The sequence below is a fragment of the Felis catus genome, chromosome B1 (assembly GCF_018350175.1).
Source record: "Felis catus isolate Fca126 chromosome B1, F.catus_Fca126_mat1.0, whole genome shotgun sequence".
NCBI lineage: Eukaryota > Metazoa > Chordata > Mammalia > Carnivora > Felidae > Felis > Felis catus.
Window position 1 is genome coordinate 6,233,960 of NC_058371.1, and position 14,478 is coordinate 6,248,437.

The window sequence follows — 14,478 nt, forward strand, 5'->3', positions numbered from 1 at the left end:
ATTGGAAGCCATCGGAGTGAAAGGTTCTCGTTCTTTTGTGCTTCCGCTGTAGAACCCAGCTTCTGCTCTGTGTACAGCTTTCTCATCACGCTGTTTGCTGGGATGAATGATGTAAGGAGGGTTTAAAATGTCTCGATTCTTCAGCATCTGCCCTTTTGGCTTAAATTTAAAACTAGTCAGTCATTATCTTATGCCGCATGTATAGTGAAACCTGATTTCCACACGATAGGAAAACTGTCCTGATAAACAAGTAACGAATTGAAAAGAAGCAGCGATAGCCCATAGGGTGCACGGAGGCATCCCAATACTGACGCCAAACACGAGGGGCGAATTTGGCCCAAGGAATAGAAACAGTGATGTTTTCCTTATATTGGTAATGGTTAAAGAAGTTTCTTTTTTTTTTTTTAATTTTTTTTTTCAACATTTTTATTTATTTTTGGGAAAGAGAGAGACAGAGCATGAACGGGGGAGGGGCAGAGAGAGAGGGAGACACAGAATCGGAAACAGGCTCCAGGCTCTGAGCCATCAGCCCAGAGCCCAACGTGGGGCTCGAACTCACGGACCGCGAGATCGTGACCTGGCTGAAGTCGGACGCTTAACCGACTGCGCCACCCAGGCGCCCCAAGAAGTTTCAAACTACACAGATTCCATGGAAGTCTGGTATAAGTGGTAGAAACTTTGATTTCTTTACTGATGCTTTCTGGTTTGTGTCAGAAAAAAAAAAAAAGAAATGGACTCCCCAAACAGAAAGGAACCACACGACAGGTAGAGCAATAGACTTGTAGGGAGAGAAGTTGTCGAGGTCGTCTCGCATGCATGTGAGTAGTGGATGTGACACCACGCATCTGGCTCCCTGAGCTCTGGCTGTAGCCACTGTCCCTGCACCTGTTACAAGATTTTGTACCTGCCCCAACGCGTTGCCTCCCGTGACTGTGCCTTCGTAGGGAGCTGGTGACCCTGTGGCTGCATTTATGTTTGTTTCCCTGCGTCTTTGTCTCCTTCCTAATTGTGGCAGGGCCATTAACCTTTTCCTTTTGGGGAAAAGCACCTTTTGACGTTTATTCAGCTGATATTTATTGACACATGCACTAGTATTTATGCCCTGTTCCTTCGGAAGTGTTCCATGGCAATCTCTGTACGCCCCTACGTTAGACCACCACACTTTATGATACTGGTTACCGACATTTTACTCTTCCATGGATATCTTGTGAGAGAACGATAACCCATCTTTACTTGGTACCTACTCATCTCTCTCTCTCTTTTTTTTTTTTAATGCTTTTTATTTATTTCTGAGACAGGGAGAGACAGAGCATGAGCAGGGGAGGGTCAGAGAGAGACGGAGACACAGAATCCGAAGCAGACTCCAGGCTCTGAGCTGTCAGCACAGAGCCCGACACGGGGCTCGAACTCACAAACTGCGAGATCATGACCTGAGTCGAAGTTGGGCGCTCAACCGACTGAGCCACCCAGGCGCCCCCTACTCATCTCTTACTTGGTATTAGGCCTGCATTAAAAAAAAAAAACAAAAAACAAAAAACATAAAAGTGCCCAGTAAATGTTGGTTACCTATTACCATAATAATACTTCACCCTGTCTGATCCCAGGTTTCACTTCCTTATTTGCCCACTGTGGAAGTTAATATTTCAGACATCTGACCTTGCCTGGCTCCTACCTGCTGATCACCTTACCTCACGAACGGGGGCTGTTGGAGAACGTGGGGTTGAGACATGCATGCTGGGTGGGAGCCTTGTCCCTTTGGTTCTCACAAAGCCTCTCGCTTTAAACCGCACCTGTGTGACTTCCCTCCCAGCGTTATTGTGTGCGAGGGATAAGTGCCACACAAGTGGCGAATTGTCAGGTGGTGTCACTGTCATGGGTGTTAATAAAACAAGTAAGTGGTCACAAGGGGAAACAAAATACAGAATGATATATGCATTCCTTCAACTGATAGGCTCAGGAACAAAAATAGTTTAGTACGTTTACTTACGCTACTCATTCATGCTTGTTCCAACTTTTGTTTTGAAAATCTTTATTTTTGGGGCACCTGGGTGGCTCAGTCGGTTAAGCATCTGATTTCAGCTCAGGTCATGATCTCACAGTCTGTGAGTTCGAGCCCCGCGTCAGGCTCTGTGCTGACAGCTCAGAGCCTGGAGCCTGTTTCAGATTCTGTGTCTCCCTCTCTCTCTGCCCCTCCCCCGTTCATGCTCTGTCTCTTTCTGTCTCAAAAATAAACGTTAAAAAAGAAAATCTTTATTTTTTATATAATTTTTAAAAAATTTATATTTTGAAAACAAATTATATTTTGGTCTTTTTTTTATTGAAGAAAAGTTGACACACAATGTTTATTTCCCTGAAGCATTAGTTCCAGGTGTACCGCATGGTGATTTGACACGTCTACACCTTATGCTGTGCTCGCCTAGCTATCGCTGGTCACCACACAACACTACTAGCTACCGTTGCTTCTATTCCCTGAACTACACCTTTCGACCCCGTGACCTACTCCTTTCATAATGGGAAGCCTGTATCTCCCACTGTCCTTCACCCATTTTGCCTGTCTCCCACCTTCTCCCCTTTGGCAGCCACCTGTTTGTTCTCTGTATTTATGGGTCCGTTTCTGCTTTTGTTTGTTTAGTTCATTTTGATTTTTAGATTCCACATATAATTGAAATCATATGGTATTTGTCTTTGACTTATTTCGTTTAACATCATACTCTTTAGGTTGAACCATGTTGTTGCAAATGGCAAGATGCCATTCTTTCTTATGCCTGAGTAATATACCATTTGTGTGTGTGTGTGTGTGTGTGTGTGTGTGTGTGTGTATACACAGACCATATCTTCTTTATACATTCATCTATCAATGACGTTTGGATTGCTTCCATAATTTGGCTATTGTAAATCATGCGACAATAAACCTAGGGATGCATAAATCTTTTCAAGTTAGTGTTTCTGGGTTTTTTCTTTGGGAGGGGTAGATACTAGATCATATGGTATTTCTATTTTTTAATTTTTCGAGGAACCTCCATACTGTTTTCCATGGTGGTTGCACTAGTTTGCACCCACTGTGCGAGAGGATTCCTTTTTTTCTCACGTTTGCCAACACTTGTTGTTTCTTCTCTTTTTGATTCTAGCCATCTGGAAGGTGTGAGGTGATATCTCCTTGTGGTTTTGATTTGCATTTCCCTGATGATGAGAGATGTTGAGCATCTTTTCATGCATCTGTTGGCCATCTGTATGTCTTTGGAGAAATGTCTATTTGGGTCCTCTTCTGTTTTTAAATTGGATTATCATTAGATTATCATTATTGTTTTTTGATGTTGAGTTGTATAAGTTATTTATATGTTTGGATATTAATCCCTTACCAGATATATCATTTGGAAATATCTTCTCCCATTCAGTAGGTTGCCTTTTCACTTTGTTGATCAATGCCTTTGCTACATACAAGCTTTTTATTTGGGTGCAGTCTCATTAGATTATTTTTGCTTTTGTTTCCCTTACCTTAGGAGACATATCTAAAAAAGTGTTGCCATGGCCAGTATCAGAGAAATTACTGCCTATGTTTTCTTCTAGGAGTTTTATCATCTCAGGTCTCACGTTTAGGTCTTTAATCCATTTGAGTTTATTTTTGTGTATGTATGTTAGAAGGTGGTCCAATTTCATTTTTTTGCATGTAACTATCCAGTTTTCCCAGCACCATTTATTGAAAACACTGCTTTTACCTCACTGTACATTCTTTCCTCTTTTGTTGTAGATTAATTGACCTTATAAGTGTGGGTGTATATCTAGGCCCCTTATCCTTTCCTTTGGATTTATGTGTCTATTTTTGTACTAGTACCATACTGTTTTTATTATTATAGTTTAGTAGTATACCTTGATATTTGGGATTGTGATAGCTCCAACTTTGTTCTTTCTTAAGATTGCTTTGTTTATTTGGGGTCTTTTTTGATTCTATACAAAATTTAGGATTATTTGTTCTACTTCTGTGAAAAATGCTATTGGTATTTTGATAGAAATTTCATTGTATCTATATTGCTTTGGGTACTGTGGACATTTTAACAATATTAATTCTATCCATGAGCATGGTATATTTTTCCATTTGCTTATGTTTTCAATTTCTTTTTTTTTTTTTTAATTTTTTAATGTTTATTTTTGAGAGAAAAGAGAGCACAAGCAGGGGAGGGGCAGAGAGAGACAGAAACACAGAATCTCTGAGCTGTCAGCACAGAGCCCAATGTGGAGCTTAACTCATGAGCTGTGAGATCATAACCTGAGCAGAAGTCAGATGCCCAACCAACTGAGCCACCCAGGTGCCCCGTCTTCAATTTCTTTCATCAGTGTTTTATAGATTTTGGAGTATAGGTCTTTCACCTCCTTGGCTAAGTTTATTCCTAGGTATTTTATTCTTTTTGGTGCAGTTATAAATGGGATTGTTTTCTTCATTTCTCTTTCTGATACTTTTTAATTAGTATATAGAAATGAAACTGAGTTTTGTGTATTAGTTTTGTATCCTGCAACTTTACTGAATTCGTTTATTACATCTAAAATTTTTTGGTGGAGTCTTTAGGGTTGCCTGTGTATTGTATAATGTCATCTATAAATAGCAACAATTGTACTTTTTCCTTACTACTTAGGATGACTTTTATTTCTTTTTCTTGTCTGATTGCTGTGTCACGGACTTTCAGTACTATGTTGAATGAAAGTCATCTATAAATAGCAACAATTGTACTTTTTCCTTACTACTTAGGATGACTTTTATTTCTTTTTCTTGTCTGATTGCTGTGTCACGGACTTTCAGTACTATGTTGAATGAAAGTAATGAGAGAGGACTTCTTTGTCTTGTTTCTGATCTTAGATAAAAAGCTCTCAGTTTTTCACCATTGAGTATGATGTTAGCTGTGGATTTGTCCTATATGGCCTTTATTATGTTGAGGTATGTTTCCTCTAAACCCATTTTGTTGAGAGTTTTTATCATGAATGGATGTTCATTTTGTCAAATGCTTTTACTACATCTATTGAGATGATCGTATGGTTTTAATTCTTTTTGTTTTTAATGTGGTTTATCATCATGTTGATTGGTTTGCAAATACGAAACCATCCTTACATCCCCAGAATAAATCCCACTCGATCATGGGGAATAATCCTTTTAATGTATTATTGAATTTGGTTTGCTAATATTTTGTTGAGAATTTTTGCATCTGTGTTCATCAGGGATACTGCCCTATAGTTTCCTTTTTCTGTAGTATCTTTGCATTTGGTATGAGAGTAATTCAGGCTTCATAGAATGTATTTGGAAGCTTTCATTCCTCTTCTATTTTTTAGGGTAGTTTGAGGAGAATAGGTATTAACTGTTCTCTAAAGCTTTGGTAGAATTTACCTGTGAATCTATCCGGTGCTCGACTTTAGTTTATTGGGAGTTTTTTGATTATTAGTTTAATTTCATTACTAGTAATTGATCTGTTTAGATTTTCTTCTAGATTTGTATGTTCCTAGAAATTTACCCATTTCTTCTGTATTGTCCAGTTTATTGGTATTATTTCTCATAGTAGTCTCCTATAATCCTTTCTGTTTCTGTGGTGTGGTTGTTACTTCTCTTGCATTTGTGACTTTTTTTATTTGAGTCCTCTCTCTTTTTTACTTGGTGAGTCTTGCTAAAGTTTTATCAATTTTGTTAAGTTTTTCAAAGAACCAGCTTTTGTTTTTATTAATTGTTTCTATTTTTTAGTTTTCTATTTTATTTATTTCTGCTCAGATCTTTATTATTTCCTTCCTCGCAGTAACTTTTAGCTGTGTTTGATTATTTTCTAGTTCCTTTAGTTATAAGTTTTGATTCTTTATTTGACATTTTTCTTATTTCTTAAGATGGGCCTGTATCACTATATATTTCTCTCTTAGAACTCCTTTTGCTTCATTCCAAAGATTTTGGACCATCGTGTTTTCATTTTCGTTTGTCTCCATTTATTTTTTTATTTCCTCTTCAATTTTTTGTTTGACCCATTGGTTGTTTAGTAGCATGTATGTGTTTTTTTCCAGTTTTTTTTTCTTGCAATTGATTTTTAGTTTTATACTATTGTAGTCAGAAAAGATGCATGGTATGATTTTGGTCGTCTTAAATTTATTGAGACTTTTTTGTGACCTAACATGTGATCTTTCTTGGAGAATGGGCCATGTGCACTTAAAAAGAATGTGTATTCTATTGTTTCTGGATAGAATGCTCTGTATATATCTTTTAAGGTCATCTGGTCTAATGTGTTTTCTTATTGATTTTCTGCCTAGATGATCTATCCATTGATGTAAGTAGGGTGTTAAAGTCCCTATTATTATATTACTGTTTATTTCTCCCCTTTAAGTCTGTTTTATGTATTTATGTGCTCCTATATTGGGTGTGTAGATATTTACACTTGCTATTTCTTGTTGGGTTGTTCCCTTTATCATTATGTAATGCCCTTCTTTGTCTCTTGTTACAGTCTTTGTTTTAAAGTTTGGTTTGTCTGATATAAGTATTGGTACCCTGGCTTTTTTTTTGGTCCATTTCCATTTGCATGGGATGTCTTTTTCCATCCTTTCAGTTTCTCTCTATATATGTCTTTAGGTCTGAAGTGAATCTCTTGTAGGGAGACTATAGGTGGGTCTTATTTTTTTAATCCATTCTGTCACTCTATGTTTTTTGATTGGAGCATTTAGACCATTTACACTTAATTATTGATACTAATATACTAATTGCCATTTTGTTCTTTGTTTTCTAGTTGTTTTTGTAGATTTTCTCTATTCCCTTCTTCTCTTTCTCTCTTTCCTTGTGATTGATGACTTTCTTTAGTGTCATGCTTTACTGTCTTAGTTTTTTGTTTTTCTATTATAGGTTTTGGTTTTATGGTTACCATGAAGTTCATATATAACATTCTAAGTATATAGCAGTCTGTATTAAGTTAATGATCACTTAGGTTTGACCACTTTCTAAAAGAACTTTATTTTTGTTACTCTTCTCCATGTTTCATGTATGTTATCATATTTTATATCTTTTTATTTGTGAGTCTCCTGAACTAATTTTCTAGATCATCGATTTTACTACTTAGGTCTTTTAACCTTCATACTAGCTTTATAAGTGATTACCTTTACTGTGTGTTTGCTTTTACTCATGAAATGTCTTCCTTTCCTGATTTTCTTCTAATTGTGGCCTTTGCTTTTCCATTTAAAGAAATCCTTTTAACACTTCCTGTAAGGCCAGTTTGGTGGTGGTGAGCTCCTTTAACTTTTAATTGTCTGGGAATGTCTGTATCTCTTCTTCAATTCTGAATGTTAACCTTGCTGGGTAGAGTATTCTTCATTGTAGTTTTTTCCTTTGAGTGCTTCAAATGTATCATACCATTGCTTCTGGCCTGCAAATTTTCTGCTGAAAAATTAGTTGATAGCTTTATGGGGTTTCCCTTGTATGTTACTAGCTTCTTCTCTCTTGCTGGTTTTAAAATGATCTCTTTATCTTTAATCTTTGGCATTTTTATTATTGTCATGGTGTGGTCTTCCTTGGATTCATCTTCACAGGACCTACTCTGTGCTTCCTGAACTTTGATATCTGTTTTCTTCCCCAGGTTAGGGAAGTTTTCACTTATTTCTTCAAGTAATTTTTTTTTCCCTTTTCTCTCTCTCGTCTCCTTCTGGGATCCCTATCTTGCAAAAGTGTTTGATTGAAGTTGTCCAGGAGATTCTTGAACCTGTCCTCATCTTTTACTTATTATTTCCTTTTTGGTGTTGAACTTGGAAGTTTTCCATTACCCTGTCTTCCTGATCACTGATGTGTTCTTCTGCATCCTCTATAATCTACCATTGATTCTCTCTACTGTACTGTTTATTTTGGTTATTGTATTCTTCAGCTCTGATTTGCTCTGTTTGATGTTTGCTGTCTCCTTGTTGAAGTTCCTGATACGTTCATCCACTCTTCTCTCTATTACGGTGAGCATTTTTATGACCATTACTTCCAACTCTTTATCAGGTAGATTGGTTATCTCTATTTCATTTAGTTCTTTTTCTGAGTTTTTTCTTGTTCTTTTGTTTAGAGCCTATTCCTCTGTCTCCTCATTTCACATGACTTTCTGTGTGTTTGTTTCTATGAATTAGGTGGGAGAGGTGCTTCTAAACTTGAAAGAATGATCTAGTGTTTGGTCATCCCTGTGTAGGCTATACGTGCCTGGTGACTTTCTGGCTGGCTGGCTTGAGCTGTGGCCGGCATGGACTGGGGGTCTTGGGGCACTCTGTGCTTGGGGCTGGCCTAGTTGGATGGCCGGAGCTAAAGTGGGTGTGGTCCAGGACTGTCCCAGGTATGTCTGCACACAGAAAACCCTTCTAGGACAGCTGAAGCTGAAGTGGGTGCATGCCATGATGTACCAGGGTGCTCAGCACAGGCAGCACCCTAGTAGGGTGGCCGGGGCTGAGGCAGGTGTGGGCTGGGGTGGCCCAGATTTTTCTGTGCCAAGAGTGCCCTAGCACATCATCTAGAGCTAGAATAAGGGCCTGGAGTGTTCTGGGTGCTTTGTGCCCATATCACTTTGGTGAGATGGCTGGAGCTATAGTGAGTGCTGACTAGGGATGTCTCAGTGTGTGCTGCCCTGGGGCCACCCAGGTGGGACGGCTTGGCCCTGGTGTGGGTTAGCGGCCTGGGGGCCATTGAGGTGGTAGGCTGGCTAGGGTGCCAGACCCTGCTCCCATCTGTGCTGTCAAGGTGGAGAGGGGATAGAACTTTTCGAGTTTTCGGCCAAAATTATTAATCTTGTCTTTTATTTTTTTAAGCACTATAGACATATTTATTTTGAAGTCTCTACCAGATAACTCCATTTTCTGGCTACATTTAGTTTCTTTGTTTTCTGTTGTTTTTCTTTGTTTTCAGTCTTGTGTTCTTCTAATGTGCCTGGCTACTTTTGGTTGATCTTCTTATAAAGAATTGAGATTATTTGAAGTTGAACTTCTAACTATGAGGCCAACTACCTGCCAGGGGAAAATGGCCTTCAGATGCTGGTTCAACTCTGAAGGTGTCTCTTTCTATAATTCACTGTTGTACCAGGTCAGCTGTGTTTTCAAATAGCAGATGTTTGCCTGTTTGCTTGTATTTTGTCAGCTTTACTGATTATTCACAGTGGGCAGATTGTTCTGAACTGCTCACTCTACCATTCCTGAAAATGAGTGAATTTTAACAGCCATTAAACACCACCACCACCACCACCACCACCACCACCACAACAAACCTGTTGTAAGTAGAGACAGGATAAATCCTACTCTGAGAAAAGAGCAGTGAGAGACTAAATGAACAGAAAGGATTTTTAAGATGAACATTCAAGTCAGTGCTTGCAAAAGACACACGAAAACACCTCTTAAATAATGAAAACAAAAATAATTCAATAAAGAATTATAGAACCTCAGAACAATAAATTTCATTGGAAATTTTTGGTTTACTACCCATTTTTAGTGGGAGAAGTCACTTTTTAAATCAGTGGGAAACTATCTTTTATAGATTTATTACTTTAAATATATGTTTATAAATTTTTTAAACCTTTTTTTATTTTGAGAATCCAGTTAAGCAATGTCATTACCTCTCTAGTCTTACAATATGTAGGTTATTGACAAGGAGACGTATTTCTCCATCTGAAAAGATGGGAGAAATATAACATGCTAAGACCAATCTTAATCTGTTTTCTCTGTTTCTTGTTTAGCATTGTCAAACATAGATTCTGAAGAAGCTAAATGTAAGATGAATGCTAGTACTGTGGTAAACATATATGACATTCTTTTCTTCAAAGGTTTTTTGTTTATTCTGACTACTAGAATAAAGTGTCTCTACTTAGAATATGTTTGTTGTTGTTGTTGTTGTTTTTCAATGGCTGTTAAAATGTACCCATTATTTTCAGGAATGGTAGAATGAGCAGTTCAGAACAACCTCCCTATTGTGAATAATCCATAAAGCTGACAAGATACAAGCAAACAAGCAAACATCAGCCATTTGACAGAATGACTACTTCTGTCATTTTCTTTTTGTTTAAAATATTATTATCCTCAGCAAAATTTTTCTTGTTTTTTAAATGTTTATTTATTTTGAGAGAAGGAGAGAAAGAGTGTGACCGGGGGAGGGCTAGAGAGCGATAGAGAGAGGATCCCAAGCAGGCTCCACACTGTCAGCACAGAGCCCAATGCGGGGCTTGATCTCACAAACTGCGAGATCCTGACCTGAGCCCAAATCAAGAGTTGGATGCGTAAGTGACTGAGCCACGCAGGCGCCCCACAAAATGTTTCAAGGTAAGTCATCAACTGGATGGCTTTTCACAAGTGGCTGTGTTTTAAAACCTCATTTCAGAGCCACCTCTTCCCATGAGAGGGAAAGCTGGGGGTCAAAGCACAGAAATGGTTACAGTGGCTTTCATAAGCTTGGAGGCTAGAGGGAAATGAAGGCCCAATACCTCAGATTATACAAGCATACTCATGTTGACACTGGTAGAAGGAGGAGATGAAGGAGAAGGAGGAGGAGGAGGAGGAGAGGGAGGAGAAGAAGAGGAAGAAGAGGATGAAGAAGAGGAGGAGGAAGAGGAAGAGGAGGAGGAGGAGGAAGGAGAAAAGACACTACACACCAGACTAAATGCTTTAATTTCTACACGTTTCTAAAATAGAATAGAGAACAGATGATGAATCATAGCTTGTGTATATTCTAATAATCACTTGTTCTCACATTTTTACCAGGGTATGGTCCCTTGAGGACACAGACTGTGTCCTATTCATCTCTTAATACTCAGTACCACACACAAAATAGGTGTTCAGTAAGGATTTGCCGAGTAAATAAGGGTTGCCTTGATTTTCCTTCTGCTTCTCATTTTAGAGCTAGTGTGAGTGAGTAGGGGGAGGGGCAGAGAGAGAGAGAGAGAGAGAGAGAGAGAGAGAATCTCCATGCCCAATGTGGAGCCCGACACAGGGCTCGGTCCCACAACCGTGGGATCATGACCTGAGCCGAAATCACGAGATGGACGCTCAACCAACTGAGCCACCCAGGCACCCCAACCCCTTCTTTTTGAGTAAACATGTTAGACCATTTCTGGTGCCTTTAGCTATCACACAGTATCATAAGCATCATGACGTGCCTCATCTGTTTTTGAATAGTCTTCCTAAACTTGTAGGGTGGTTTTGTATCAGTGAAAGCAGGAAGGTCTTGCACTGTAGCACATTTTTGCTAAAAGTGTTGATTCCTGAGCCAGACTACCTGCGTTCAAATCCCGGCGCTGTTCTGTGTTGGTTCTATCGTGTCGAATTAGTTACTTCATATTTCTGTGCCTCTGCCTCCTCCTACGTAAAACAGGTATAAGAGTAGTGTCAATCTCAAAATTTTTATGCTAATTAAATGTGTTGAAATACGCAGATGATGTCTGATACGTAAAGGCACTCATTAAATGTTAGCTAGTTTTTCCAGCACAAATGTGGGTGACGATTATGCCCACATATTGACTGTCCCTAGTTTTGAAGCTGTAACTCAAAGTAGACTGGGTCTCTGTCCCTCTCCTAGCTCACTTTCCTACCCCCGCCCCCCTGAGATTGCCCTGTGTCTTTAATTAAAATGGCCCTCCAACTTCCAGGATGTTCCAAACAAGGTCTCTTACTGGATATATTGACTACAGTCATGCCTGGGCTGAAACAGGATCTCTGGGCACAGGGGGAAGGAGATTTGGGCTATTTATTTATTTATTTATTTATTTATTTATTTATTTAATGTTTGTTTATTTTTGAGAGAGAGAGACAGAGTGTGAACAGGGGAGGAATGGAGTGAAGGAGACACAGAATCTAAAGCAAGCTCCAGGCTTTGAGCTGTCAGCACAGAGTCCGATGCGAGGCTCGAACCCACGAGCTGTGGGATCATGACCTGAGCCGAAGTCAGAAGATTAATTGACTGATCCACCCAGGTGCCCCTTGGCATATTTTTTAAAAGCTCCTACATGGTTCTGAAATGATGGCCACCTGCCTAGGTGAGAACCTCTGTTAGATGGGGCTACGTGTCTTTGGGCCATTAGTGTGAAATCATCCCCTGTCACCCTCACCCAGGGGGCTAGAAGCATGGGTTTTACAGTCAGTGATTTGCATTTTGGTGATTTGTTCCCTCTGAGTTACCAACAAATACTTTGCTTGCTTGCTTGCTTTTCTTTTCTTTCTTTTCTTCTTCTTTCTTTTTCTTTCTTTTTTCTTTTTCTTTCTTTTTCTTCTTTCCTTCCTTCCCCTTCCTTCCTTCCTTTCTTTCTTTCTTTCTTCCTGTCTTTTTTCTTTCTGTCTTTCTTTTTTCTTTCTGTCTTTCTGTATGTCTTTTTTCTTTCTTTCTGTCTTCTTTCCTTCTTTCCTTCCTTTCTCTTTCTTTCTTTCTTTCTTTCTTTCTTTCTTTCTTTCTTTCTTTCTTTCTTTCTTTCTTTCTTTCTTTCTCTTTCTTCTTTCCTTCCTTCCTTCCCCCCTCCTTTCTTTCTTTTTCTTTTTCTTTCTCTTTCTTTTTCTTTCTTTTTTTTCTTCTTCCTTTTTTCTGTGTTTCTTCTGTCTTTTTTCTTTTTTCTTCCTTTTTTCTTTCTCCTTTTCTTTCCTTCCTTCCTTCCTTCCTTCCTTCCTATTGTCCTTAGAACCATCTGAACATAACTGAGATGTATCAGTGAACCTATGTAAGCTGCTTGCAACGTGCTCAGTGTTACTACCAAGAGCTGCTCTTCTTGGATGCTATGACCTCTTTTTAGATGGATTCTCCTATTTTGCTGTCACATGGAGGTGCTAGATAGAGTGTTTCCGAGAGCTCCGACGATGCCTTTGTTGTGGAGGTGGTAGATTTGGAATTGTAGCTCATTGTCTGACTTCCCTAAAGAAGGCAGCTTACAGTGGAGAGAAGGTAGAAGGTTATCGGTGCAGGATGGGATGAAGAGAAGACTTAAGGTGCAGTTTAGACAGGCTGTCCAGGGACAGGGAACGAGAGAGCTGGAGAGACATCGAAGCCCTCTTGAATAAAGAAAATGAGCTGTTTGAGCCACTTTTTGTTGAAAATGGATCATTTTTTCTAATAGTGTGTCTCCTCCAAGAGGCCCCCTGCATGAGTGCTTCACTGCTCTACTGGAGACTCTGACATTTTATGAATGCACTTTTACAATTTGCAGTGAATTCCGGGGCTTTGGCTGTTTGCCACCAGATAGTGCACTTGGCTGGAAGCATATAATCTCGCGGGTTGTTTTGTTTTTAAGTTTAACTTTCAAGTTGAAATAGCAGTGACTCATCCAAATGACAGGTGATATTTATTTTGTTTCTTGAAAATTCAGCACGCGTATGTTGTTATTACTCGCTTAGGGGAATTGCCACACTTCCTCGAGGATGACACCCTTTATGAATGTCCCCATAAATAATTACCCATTGTTCAGACCTGCTGTATGCGGTAAGATAGGGCCTCATGTCCTGTGTAGGGCTTTGGAGGGCAGACCCTTTGATAGGTGAGTTTACAGAGATTGCAGGTGCCCCCGATTTCTAACGCAGGTGTATAAATGATCTGTAATGGCTTGGATATCTCACTCTTGGCACAGTGTACCCAGAGGTGGCAGTGGTAGGAATGCACCCGTTATGACAGGTGTCGCCCCCCCCCCTGCCCCCGCCGCAGCAGGTGTTAACTTTGCAAAGCCGACAACCAGCTGCCTCGCGATGGTGGTGTGGCAATGCTTTCAGCTCCATGAGCATGTTATTATTTTTTTTCCTTGTTATAGGAGAAACAATATTTATATAAAAACATTTAAAAAGAAGCTTCAGAGAGTGCCACCTTTTGTTTAATGTGTTTTCTGCGTTCAATCCAGAATGACTGATCATGCATTATAAAAATGTGTGCTTTGTTTTGCACTGGAGGTCGTGGCAGTGAGGGACAGTCAGGATGGCTCCAAATCATATCCTCCTGCGCCATCTGTGGTCACCAGGGACTGTGTAACGGTAGAGGCCAGCATAGTGCTCTCCCCATCGGGAGAGGTCTGGGAGACACTTGATGGGGACACTTGAAGAATTGTGCTTATGGTCTGCCTGTAAGCATCTTATATGCCGGGCAAACAAGAGATGCGCGTTCCAGATGCAAATGGTTAGAAACAGTTTCTAAGGGAGGCTTGGTAACAACACCAAATGATAGTAAACCGGGGTAGCCTCAACCTAAGTTGAGCAATAATCAGATTAACCTCTTTGAGATATGCAGAAATGCCAGCAAAGTAATTTGCTGAAGTAGCAAATCTGATTCTTTATGTTTAAAAAACAACAACAAAAAAAGCAACCAAATGGATTCTTGTGAGTACCGGAAGCTGCCGATGAGTGAAACACGCACAGTCCCGTGTCCCTAGTGAAAATGCTTTCTCTGTGCCTTGCAGCCAGGCTGGTGCATACGTGTTCGTGCCTTCCTGCCACCTCTCTCCCTCCACCTCCCCCCCACCCCCCCCACATCCACTCTACCCTCAGACCATTAGTCCAGGCTAATTA

General features: G+C 39.7%; 1 protein-coding gene across 7 annotated transcripts in view; it reads left to right on the plus strand.

Moving 5' to 3' along the window:
* The window catches only part of MCPH1 (microcephalin 1), a 271,189-nt gene that overhangs the window by 66,338 nt on the left and 190,373 nt on the right, over positions 1-14,478 (plus strand).